Below are 9,194 nucleotides of genomic sequence, written 5' to 3'. Positions count from 1 at the left end.
AGTGCTTCCTGACTGTAAGTGCCTGCCTCTTGAGGAACTTCAGCTCAGAGTTCTTGAGCTGGAGTCTGAGGTGCAGACATTGTGGGGCATCAGGGATGGGAGAGTCACCTGGACACTTTGATCCAGGAGGCAGTCACACCTCTTAGATTAGGTAGTGGTACAGGTCTGGTTAGTGGTCAGGGACAGGAGGGTGTGACTGCAACTCAGGCAGGTAAGGGGACCCCAGGTGCAGTGCTGGAGGAGCCTCAGCCTTTGCCCTTGTCCAACAGGTATGAGGTTCTTGCTGCCTGTGTGGAAGAGGGAAAAGCCTGCAGGATGGATGAGCAATTGACCATGGCACCATGGTGCAGGAGGACATTCAAGTGGGGGAGTGAAAGGGAATGTAGTTGTGGTAGGGGACAGTAGAGAGTTCTGAAGGTTGTGTTGCCTGCCCGGTGTCAGGGTTAAATACATCTCATGGTTGGAGGAGAGCTTGGAGTGGGAGGGGAAGAATCCAGTTGTCGTGGTTCACGTAGGAACCAACAACATAGGTAGAACTAGGAATGAGGTTCCGCTGAGGGAGTTTGAGGAGCTAGGATCCAAATTAAAAAACAGAATGTCAAAGGTAATAAAATCTCTGGATTGTTACCTGAGCCACACGCAAATTGGCATAGGGACAAACAGATTAGAGGTTTAAATGCATGGCTCAAAGAGTGGTGTGGGAGGAATGGGTTTCAGTTCATGGGGCACTGGCACCAGTACTGAGGAAAGAGGAAGTTGTTCCGTTGGGATGGGCTCCACTCAAACTGGGCTGGGACCAGTGTCCTGGCGAATTGAATAACTAGGGCAGTAGACAGGGCTTTAAACTAATGAAGGGGGGTGGGGGGATTCAGGAAAGAGTAAATTTAAAAGCAGTGAGAGAAATGTCAAGGCTCTAGAGCAGAGTAGAGTTTTGGGTAAAAATAAGCAGAGTGGGTCAGGAAGGGACAGAGAGAGTAACAAAGGTATTAAGGCATCAGTGACTAAGGTGACAACAGGAAAAAATAGAAAAAGGTCAAAGCTAAAGGCGCTATAGCCGAATGCATGAAGCATTCGCAACAAAATAGATGAATTAATAGCACAGATAGAAATTAATAGGTTTGATCTAATAGCCATTACGGAGATGTAGTTGCAATGTGGCCAAGGTTGGCAACTAAATATTCCAGGATACTTAACTTATAGAAGAGATAGGCAAAATGGAAAAGGAGGAGGGGTAGCCCTGATAATAAAGGATGGGATAAAGATAGTAAAGAGAAAGGATCCTAGCTCTGAAAATCAAGAAGTAGAATCAGTTTGGGTGGAGCAAGGGGCAGAAAATATTGGTGGGAGTTGTTTATAGGCTCTCAAACAGTAGTTGTAATGTAGGGCAGAGTATAAATCAGGAAATTAGAGGTGCATGTAACAAGGGTAATACAGTAAGCATGGGGTCTTCAATCTACATATAGACTGGGCAAACCAAATTTGCAATCTCCTCTACATTGGGGAGACCAAACGCAGATTGGGTGACCGCTTTACGGAACACCTCCATTCAGTCCGTAAGCATGACCCCAAGCTTCCGGCCGCCTATCACTTTAATTCTCCGCTCCACTCCCACTCTGATCTCTCCATCCTCAGTCTCTTACACTGTTCCAACAAAGCTCAACATAAGCTCGAGCAACAGCACCTCATCTTTCGATTAAGCACTTTACAGCCTTCTGGACTCAACATCGAGTTCAACAATTTCAGACCATAACCTTGACCCCTCTAATTTTTTTTTCTTTCTTCTTTTTAAATTTTTTTTCTCTCACATGGCAGCTGTTGATGATTCTGCCATTGCCATTTACACGTCTTCTAGAGTCATCTTTTGTTTCTTAACTTGTCCCATTACCATCTCCTTTTGCCTTGCACCATCATCCCATTTGTCTTTTAATCTCGCCTGCCTTCCAGCCTATCACAGACCTTCCCTTTGTTCTTTCCTCCCCTCCTCCCTTTCCCTGCCCCTACACTTGCTTAAAAATCTGTTCTCTAACTTTTTCCAGTTCTGATGAAGGGCCATTGACCTGAAACGTTAACTCTGTTTCTCTCTCCACGATGCTGCCTGACCTGCTGAGTGTTTCCAGCATTTTCTGTTGTTATTTCTGATTTCCAGCATCCGCAGTATTTGCTATTGTATTTTTAATTTTTATTATTGAGGAATCAACTAGGGAACAGGCTATTTTAGATCTAGTATTTTACAATGAGAAAAGGTTAATTAATAACCTTGTAGTAAAGGGGTCTTTAGGAAAGAGTGACCATAATATGATAGAATTTTACATTGAGATTGAAAGTGATTTAGTTAAATCCGAAACTAGTGTATTAAATCTAAACAAAGCAAACTACGTAGGTATGAGGGGTGATTTGGCTAAGGTAGATTGGGAAACTACATTAAAAGGTATGACGGTAGAGAAGCATTGGCTAGCATTTAAAGAATTAATACATAATTTACAACAAATATACATTCCTTTAAGGCACAAAAACTCCACAGGAAACGTGGTCCAACCGTGGCTAACAAGAGAAGTTAAAGATAGTATTAGATCAAAAGAAGGGGCTTATACTGTTGCCAAAAAGAGTAGTAAGCCTGAGGAGTGGGAGGATTTTGGAATTCAGCAAAGGAGGACCAAAGCAACTGATAAAGAAAGGGATAATAGAATATGAGAGTAAACGAGTGAGAGACATAAAAACAACTGTAAAAGCTTCTATAGGTATGTAAGAACATAAGAACATAAGAAGTAAGAGCAGGAGTAGGCCATATGGCCCCTTGAGCCTGCTCCACTATTTAATAAGATCATGGCTAATCATTGACCTCAACTCCACTTTCCCGTGTGATCTCCATATCCCTTGATTCCCCATGAGTCCAAAAATCTATCTATCTCAGCCTTGAATATACTCAAAGACTCAGCATTCACAACCCTCTAGGGCAGAGAATTCCAAAGATTCACAACCCTCTGAGTGAAGAAATTCTTCCTCATCTCAGTCTTAAATGGCCTACCTCTTATCCTGAGACTATGCCCCCTAGTTCTAGACACTCCAGCCAGGGGAAACAACCTCTAAGCATCTACCCTGTCAATCCCCTTCAGAATCTTGTATGTTTCAATGAGATCACCTCTCTACTAAACCCCAGAGAGTATAGGCCCATTCTACACAATCTCTCATCATAGGACAGCCCTCTCATCCCAGGAATCAATCTAGTGAACCTTCATTGCACCGCCTCCAAGGCAAGTATATCCTTCCTTAGATAAGGAGACCAAAACTGTGCACAGAACTCCAGGTGTGGTCTCACCAAGGCCCTGTACAATTGTAACATGACTTCCTTACTCTTAAACTCCAACCTCCTTGCAATAAAGGCCAACATGCCATTTTCCGCAGCCCTGCCTTCGATCTAGTTTCTTTTCTTTCCAGTTTTGAAGAAGGGTTCGACCCGAAACGTCAACTCAAATTTCTCTCCACGGATGTTGCCTGACCTGCTGAGTTTTTCCAGCATTTTCTGTTGTTATTTCGGATTTCCAACATCTGCAGTATTTTGCTATCATGCCATTTTCCTTCCTTATTGCTTGTTGTACCTGCATGCTAGCTCTCTGTAAAAAGGGAAAGATTAGCGAAAGTAAATGTGGGTCCCTTACAGGCTGAGACAGGAGAAATTATATGGGGAATAAGGAACTGGCAGAGAAATTAAACAAATACTTTGTGTCTGTCTTCATGGAAGAAGATGCAAAAAACTTCCCTGAAATAGTGGAGGGTCTAGCTAGAATGAAGAGCTGAAAGAAATTAGTATTAGTAAAAAAAAAGTATTGGAGATATTAATGGGACTGAAAGCCAATAAATCCTCTGGAATGGATGGCCTACATCCTCGGGTTTTGAAAGAGGTGGCTATAGAGATAGTGGATGCATTGGTTGTCATTTTCCAAAATTCCATAGATTCTAGAACGGTTCCCAAGGATTGGAAGGTAGCAAATGTAACCCCACCATTGAAGAAAGGAGGGAGAGAGAAAACGGGGAACGACAGACCAGTTAGCCTGACATCAGTAGTAGGGAAAATGCTAGAATCTATTATTAAGGATGTGGTAACAGGGCACTTAGAAAATAATAATAGGATTGGGCAAAGTCAACATGGATTTATGAAAGGGAAATTGTGCTTGACGAATCTATTAAGAGTTTTTTGAGGTTGTAACTAGCAGAATAGATAAGGGGGAACCAGTGGATGTGATGTATTTGGATTTTCAGAAGGCATTCGATAAGGTGTCACACAAGAGTTATTAAACAAAATTAGGGCTCATGGGATTGGGGGTAATATATTAGCATGGATTGAGGATTGGTTAATTGACAGAAAACAGAGAGTAGGAATAAACGGGTCATTTTCAGGTTGGCAGGCTGTAACTAGTGGGGTACCGCAAGGATCAGTGCTTAGGCCTCAGCTATTTACAATCTATATCAATGATTTGGATGAGGGGACCGAATGTAATATATCCAAGTTTGCTGATTATTCATAGCTGGGTGGGAACGTAAGTTGTGAGGAGGATGCAAAGAGGCTTCAAGGGAATATAAACAGGCTAAGTGAATGGACAAGAACATGGCAAATGGAATATAATGTGGAGAAATGTAAAGTTATCCCACTTTGGGAGGAAAAATAGAAAAGCAGAGTATTTTTTAAATGGTGAGAGATTGGGAAATGTTGGTATTCAGAGGGACCTAGGTGTCCTTGTACACGAATCACTGAAAGTTAACATGCAGGTACAGCAAGCAATTAGGAAAGCAAATGGTATATTTGCCTCTTTTTCAAGAGGATTTGAGTATAAGAGTAAAGGCGACTTACTGCAATTATATAGGGCCCTGGTGAGACCACACCTGGGGGGGGAGAAATTTGGTATTGACCATTTTGGGGCGTTAATATCATCCGGGCGCAAAATTTAGCGCCCGGCCCAAATTATTGCTGGCGACCGGGAAATTAGTCTCCAGCGCCCCTGGAGGTGATTGGAATGCTAAATCAAGCGCTATACACTTCTCTTAGGGCGCTAACGTTGGGGAACGGGGCGCTACCTCAGAGCACTACTCAAGCTCAGGCGCTGTCAATTACCTTGTACTCAGACATACTGGCGCCTTCCAGTTCTTAAACAGGAGGGCCCATCATGCTGCACAGCCGCACGCTGATCATTGCTGCTTTTGACCTGGGCCTGCAAGGAGGCGCAAATCTTCAACAACGATTATCATGGCTGCTCAGAGGCCCAGGGAGGGAGGGAGCTGGTTTAGTGACCAGGCATTGGAGGCCTGGTTGTGGCTGTGAAACGCTGACGGGCAGTGCTGTTCCCAGACACTGGCAGGAGGCCATTGCCCCGGGAGTTCACAAAGGTGTGGAGGGAGGTGGCCCATTACGTCTCGTCTAGAAGCCTGGTCCAAAGGACTCACACCCAGTGCCGCAAGAAGTTCAACGACCTCGCTCGGGTGGTCAGGGTGAGTAGATGCTTGACATACCTCTACATCCCACCATCTCAACCTCACTCTGTGCACAGACGGTGTAAAGTCCCAAATCCCCAAAACTCACCCAACAACTATGTCCACCTACTAAAAGTCACATCCACAGCTCACACCTTGCAGACATTAACGGCTATTCAACTATGGTAGGCACATCTGCCAAACACATGGCTGCACACTCACTCACACGCTGTCTTTTTTCTTACAGGCCAAGCTTTCACATAACAGGAGGGAGCAACAACGCACGGGAGGAGGTCAGGCGGAGCTGCACCCTCTCACACAGCTGGAGGAGCGAGTGCACAGAATAATCACGAGCCATGTTGTGGGCGCTGTGGCAGTCGGAGAGGTTGACCCCCTTGGGGACAGCAACGGTATGTTCATCATCTCTCTCTCCTCTCTCATACCACTTCCCCCTCACAACACGAGCCCTCCCCACTTTCCATCTAAGTATACTGTCTCCATTCCTTGCTCCCTTCCTGCACCTCTGCCCTCACGTTAAATCCACTCTTGTACCTTCCTACTTTCAGATAGTGAGCCACCATCTGACCAGCGTGTCCCTCAGCCTCCCAGTATCAGCGACGCGGGAGAGGAGGAGGAACACCAAGCCGGAGTCTCACCGCCTGTGTCTCCCGAGGGCGAGACATCTGATACTGGGGCCACTTGGTCACTGGAGGGGAGCAGAGCAAATTGCTCTGATGTGGGTGAAGTTCCGGGACCCAGCGGGCTGCAGCAACTCCATGGGGGAAGGAAAGCTCGGGGGCCATCTCCACGGAGAGTGAATGTGCGCACGAGTTCTGCTGCACAGGACTCGGATGAGGACCTCGATATCGTGGCTATGAATACCCAGACCTTGAGCATGCACACTGAGCTCATGGGTGCAATGGCAAGGGTGCTCGAGAGCATGGGTGCACTGGCTGGGAGCGTGGAGGAGTCCGCCGCTAGCACAGCTGTCATCTGTGCGCAAACCCTCGATCCCATCCTTGCCTCGTTGCAGAGGATGGTTGACTTGCAGAGAGACCGTGGGGACCCAGACCCCATGCCGCGTGTAATGGGTGAGGTGGCAGCATCTATTGCAGCACAGGCCAAGGCAACGCAATGGCTTACTGCTGGAATCGAGTCAATTGATCCCAAAATACATCTTCTCTGTCATTCATCAGAAGCGCTGTCTTATGAGGCGTTCACGAACGGCCCTTGCAGAAGCAACATTGAGCGTCTCCCTCCCACATTGTTGCTGCTGATCCTCCTCTTCATCCTCCTGCTCTGCCTCCTCCTCCTCCTCCTTTCCCTCTTCCTCCTCCTGAGGTGGTCCACCAATCCCTGGCGGCCATGGCTGGGTCCTCAGAATTGCGAAGTTCTGAAGCATGCAACACACAACAATGAAAACCGATACTCGATCAGGGGAGTACTGCAGGGCTCCTCTACAGTGGTCAAGACACCGGAACCGTTGCTTCAGCACACCGATCGTCTGTTGAATGAGGTTCCTAGTGGCGCTATGGCTCTCATTGTATGCTAGCTCAGCAGCAATGTTGGGGTTACGGAACAGTGTCATCAGCTAGGTGCAGAGTGGATAACCCTTGTCCCCGAGCAGCCAGCCACAAGGTTGATGCGGTGGTTGGAACAGTTCTGGGACACCAGTCTGGCACAGAATGCATGCATCATGGCTGCTGCCAGGATAGCGGGCAATGACGGCGAGGATGCGCTGTCTGTGGTCGTACACCAACTGGACGTTCAGAGAGTGGAAGCCTTTGAGGTTGCGGAAAACCACTACATTTTCGTGAGGTGCCCGCAATGTCATGTGCATGCAGTCAATGGCGCCCTGAACCATGGGGAAGCCCGCTATTATAGCAAAGCCACATGCGCATTCATGCTGTTTGTCTCGGGTCATGGGGAATGAGATGTACTCCCTTCTCCTTTTGTAGAGTGCATTTGTGACGTCCCAGATGCAGCAATGAACAGCAAACTGGGAGATGTTCGCAATATCCCCTGTTGAAGCCTGGAAGGAACTGTTGGCGTAGAAATTGAGAGCCACTGTCACCTTCACTGCTACTGACAGAGACGTTCTGGTCCTGAGCTGGGACTGGAGCTCTCGTTGCAGGAGGTGGCAGAGCTCTGCGACCACCTCCTTGCTGATGCGGAGCCTTCTAAAACACTGCTCTTCGGACAGATGAATGTATGAGAATTGCTCCTGGAATACCCTGGGAGGGTAAGGTCTCCTGTGCAGAGCCCTGTTGGCCCAACTCCCTCTGGCCACATTTTCCACTCTCTCTCTCTGCCTCAGCTGCCTCTGACGGTGAAGCTGGAGGGTGAGGCCCTGTGCTAGTACAACCCCCATTAAATCTTCGAAATGTGATAGCTGTAGTAATAAAGCTTACAGAAATGGGAACCTGAAAAGTCTTGCTGACAAACAAAACTCCTTCAAGTAGGATAGTGTTAAATGTCTCCAGACGCCTCTCTCCCTCTCTCAACCTGCGTATGCAGAATTGATTGCCGACAGGAAAAAACAGGAAGCGCACGCCTTTAAATAGCTCCCCACAGCTCACAGCCGACTGCAAACCATCCCCCTCTACCTGTTGTTCCTAGCGACAGGCGTTGAGGCTGGGGGCGAGAATCAATTTCCATCCGGGGCGCTACTGGGGCGGTGACGTCACGATCTCCGGGTGCAGGAGATTGTGGCAGTAGTGTTTAGCACCACCGCAAGCTGCCAGGTCAATTTCGTGGGCAGCGCTAAAATCGTCGCACTCGGGTGGTAATTACTTAGCGCCCTGTTAGCGCCCCCAGAGGTGCTAACGGGAGGTGCTAACCAACCAAATCTTTCCCCCCTGGAGTATTGTATACAGTTTTGGTCTCCTTACCTAAGAAAGGATATACTTGCCATAGAGGGAGTGCAATGAAGGTTCACCAGGCTGGTTCCTGGGATGGGGGGATTGTCCTATGAGGAGAGATTGAGGAGACTAGGCCTATATTCTCTTGAGTTTAGAAGAATGAGAGGTGATCTCATTGAAACATACAACATTCTTACAGGGCTTGACAGGGTAGATGCAGGGAGGATGTTTCCCCTGGCTGGGGAGTTTAGAGCCAGGGGTCACAGTCTCAGAATAAGGGGTCGGCCATTTAGGACTGAGATGAGGAGAAATTTCTTCACTCAGAGAGAAGGTGGTGAATCTTTGGAATTCTCTACCCCAGAGGGCTGTGGAGACTCAGTCGTTGAGTATATTCAAGACAGAGATCGATAGATTTTTGGATATTAAGGGAATCAAGGGATATGGGGATAGCGCAGGAAAGTGGCGATGAGGTAGAAGATCAGCCATGATCTTACTGAATGGCGGAGCAGGCTCAAGGGGCCAAATGGCCGACTCCTGCTCCTATTTCTTATGTTCTGACATCACCCCTGAACGGCCCAGTTCTAATTGTAAAATTATGCCCCCTTGTTCTGGAGCATAAATTGAATGGGGTAGATTGAGCTGGGACTTAAGAAAGTACTACTTCTCTAAGAGAGTGGTTGATTTTTGGAAGAGCTTACTCAGCAGGTTGTAGAGCCAAGTAGCTCTTCAAAGTCAAATTAGACAAGAAACTTGAAGATAAACACATTGGCAGTTACAACTGCTAGGAAAGCAGGAAGGAGGACTAGAATGACGTCTGGACCCCAACTTCCACCATGGATCGAGGGTGAAGAGCGGGTGGATCGGCCATGC

The sequence above is a fragment of the Somniosus microcephalus genome, chromosome 3, assembly GCF_052327205.1.
Source record: "Somniosus microcephalus isolate GS21.2 chromosome 3, FLI_Smic_1.0, whole genome shotgun sequence".
Lineage (NCBI taxonomy): Eukaryota > Metazoa > Chordata > Chondrichthyes > Squaliformes > Somniosidae > Somniosus > Somniosus microcephalus.
Note: the sequence above shows the minus strand (reverse complement) of the source record.